Source organism: Carlito syrichta, unplaced genomic scaffold (assembly GCF_000164805.1).
Source record: "Carlito syrichta isolate Samal-C Ts95f unplaced genomic scaffold, Tarsius_syrichta-2.0.1 Scaffold108968, whole genome shotgun sequence".
Taxonomy (NCBI): domain Eukaryota; kingdom Metazoa; phylum Chordata; class Mammalia; order Primates; family Tarsiidae; genus Carlito; species Carlito syrichta.
In genome coordinates this window covers 166,290-169,463 of record NW_007053064.1, presented here as the reverse complement: position 1 = coordinate 169,463, position 3,174 = coordinate 166,290, and the positions used below count along the sequence as shown (strand labels likewise).

General features: G+C 42.2%; 1 pseudogene; it reads left to right on the top strand.

Annotated features, from left to right (window-relative positions):
• Positions 1-1,488: 1,488 nt before the first annotated feature.
• Positions 1,489-2,879, top strand: LOC103271033 (annotated as a pseudogene).
• The last annotated feature ends 295 nt before the right edge of the window (positions 2,880-3,174 follow it).

Here is a 3,174-nt window from a genome sequence, read left to right as displayed (position 1 = left end):
TTGTTAGCCCTGAACTGTCTCCCTAATCCCTACACAGGTAATTTCAATTGCTTACCAGAGTTCACTACCTAAACTACCAAAGGCGCCTGAAATTCAAAGAAATAAATGTCATTCACAGTTTCTTTTCATTTATTAGGCAGCGTGGTAAAGGGCATATCGAGTTCATAATCTCAGTGCTCCCACTTCTCGCTCTCGAACTACTAACTTGACTTTCCTTTGCATTCCCCGGCCTAATATTCCCCCAGAAACCCTCAGCTTCCTGGAATGTTTTAAAATATCTTGCAGAGACCTTTCAAGAGCACATGTAGCCAAAATGTTTGGGTTCACCAACCTATAATTTTGGAGTGAGTGGATAAGTAGGTGCATGAAGAGCAAAGAGATAAGTTAGACCACTTTCTATCTCGCATGATTCGGCCCGAATCATACCAGTGGAACAGCTGCCCAGAAACTCCACAAACACACAGCAGGGTATGCTGATTGACCAAGCAACTTATGGGCCAGAGAAGATTATGAGAGGATCGCAGCTATCCCAGAGGAGGAGAATCCAGACTGGGACAGAAGGGAGGGATGCCAACACCATATGGTGAAGAGTAAAAGGCTGGCCACTCTTAGTCAGGTGGCGGGTGCCACACTGCATTAATGAGCTAGAGGCATAGATGAAGGGGCCTCTTGATAGTGGAGCTAGAGAAAGAACACATAGGCTATACAGTAACTTTATCAAGACTGGTGGGTTAGAGGAAGTCTAGAGAAAGGGCTGGAATTGCCTACAAAACTCAAGACAGAGCAGGCGGAGACAACAGATGAATCAAAAAAAAAAATTGCCATATTGAAGCCAAAACTTGACTCCTTCCCAAGAAACTTACTGAATACTACTTCCCTTGCTCCCTTTCCTCAGAGCAATCCATTCTTAAAAGAACAGAGACACGGTTAGGTACAGAAATGGCTCTTCATTGGTTGAAGGGTTCTTCAAATTTCTTTGAGGAGACAGTGTCACTTCTTTGGGGAAGTCAAAGGAAAGCATGCTGCTTCCTAATCCTCCTTAGGATCAGACCAAGAGAATTGGTTGACCAGGACTGATCTCCTTATTTTGAATTCAATTCAAGTCATCAACCAGAGATTTGGGCCTCTGGTGGTAAGCATTTGCTAAGTTGGACTATTCTGATCCTGCACAATGGTGTTGGAAGGACTGGACTGAAGAGTTGTCAAAACGCTCCTTTGCCCCAACCACACCCTAATCTGTAAGATTATAAGAAACATCATCAATCACAGATTTCCTTTTTAGAAGTCCATCTGCTCCACAGTCCAGAAAGATGGTATTTTTGGATTCCCCCCTACATCTTTCTCTCTCAACTATATACTGTGGCAAGTGGGCTGTGGTGTGTTTTAGTGAATAGTACTTCAATAAAGAATGCTCCTCAGACCATGCCTCTTTTCTAGATTTCTGCCTCTCTTCTCAGTGCTATCTCTGCCCCCAGGCCACTCAGGATCATGGCAATAGCTGAGGTACTGAACATTGGTTAGAAAACTGTATTAGGGAAAGCAAAAGAAGTCTATGAATTGCTAGGTAGTCCAGGAAAAGTTCTTCTGTAGTCCCAGGACCAAACTGCAGCAGAAAATGCAGTTAAAAAGAATCACCCGGAAGGAAAAGCTGCGATCTTAAATAAAACTAGCAGCTGTATCTTTCAGCTGTTGCAGGAAGCAGGCATCAAAACTGCTTTCACCAGAAAATGTGGGGAAACAGCTTTTATTGCACCCCAGCGTGAGATCATTCCAATCGAATGGGTTTGCTGAAGAATAGCAACTGGTTCTTTTCTCAAAAGAAATCCTGGTGTCAAGGGAAGATATAAGTTTTACCCATCTCAAGTGGAGGTGTTTTTCAAGGAGGATGCCAGGAATGACCCACAGTGGTCTGAGGAATAGCTCATTGCTGCAAAATTTTGTTTTGCTGGACTTGATACCAGTCAAACTGAAGTGGGTATCATGAGTCATGCTACATACACTGTTTCTGAAATACTGGAGAAATTCTGGTTGCCCAAGAACTGTACACTGGTTGATATGAAGATTGAATTCGATGTTGATGTAACCACCAAAGAAATCGTTCTTGCTGATGTAATTGATAATGATTCCTGGACACTCTGGCCATCAGGAGATTAAAGCCAACAGAAAGACAAACAGTCCTACTTGGGTCTCAAAGAAATAACTCCTGAAGGGCTGCAGATTAAAGGAAAACATTGAGTGGGTTGCAGAGAGATTAGAGTTGCTTTTGAAATCAGAAAGTCAATGCAAGGTTGTGATGCTGATAGGGTCTACTTCTGAGCTCAACCACTGTGAAAAAAAATCAAGAAGTCCTATGGAAATTTTGGCATTCCATGTGAACTTCCAGTAACATCTGCCCACAAAGAACCCAATAAAACTCTGAGGATTAAAGCTGAGTCTGAAGGAAATAGCACTCCTACCGTGTCTATGGCAGTGGCAGGCAGATGCAATGGTTTGGGACCAGTGATGTCTGGGAATACGGAATATCCAGTTGTCAGCTGTCCCCCTATTACACCAGACTGGGGCTTAGGACGTGTGGTCCTCTCTTTAGTCTCGGCTGTTCAACCATACTTTCTCTGGAAGGATCAGCTCAGTTTGCTGCTCAGATATTTGGATTAAACAACCATTTGGTATGGGGCAAACTGCAAGCAAGCATTTTGAACACATGGATTTCCTTGAAGCAAACTGACAAGAACATCAGAGAAAGTAATTTATAAGAAAGAACATCATTGCATTTTTTAGGGAGAAAAAAGTACAAGAAAAATTCTAGTTTCGCTGCAGGAAAAAAATCAAGCCAGATGAAAAGATGATTTTAAATCAGAGAAAACAAATTAAATGTATTAGTGAATTTAAAAAAAAAGAATGCTCCTCTCTCGTTAGCTCTATTTCTTTATCTTTCACTAACTCTGGAGGCCACTTCAGTCTGGTCACCATGCTCCTGGGGCGACTCTCACCAAGTCCTCACAGACCTTTATATGATGAAGTCCAGTGGATACTTTCCCCCTGTGCTTTACTGACCTATCATCAGCATTTGACAACTAGGTATCCCTATGTCTTCACCTTCCCTCTGAATCCAATCAATTACCAAAGTAAGTCTAACTTCTTAGTATCTCTAAATTCTGCTTAATTTTCATGATT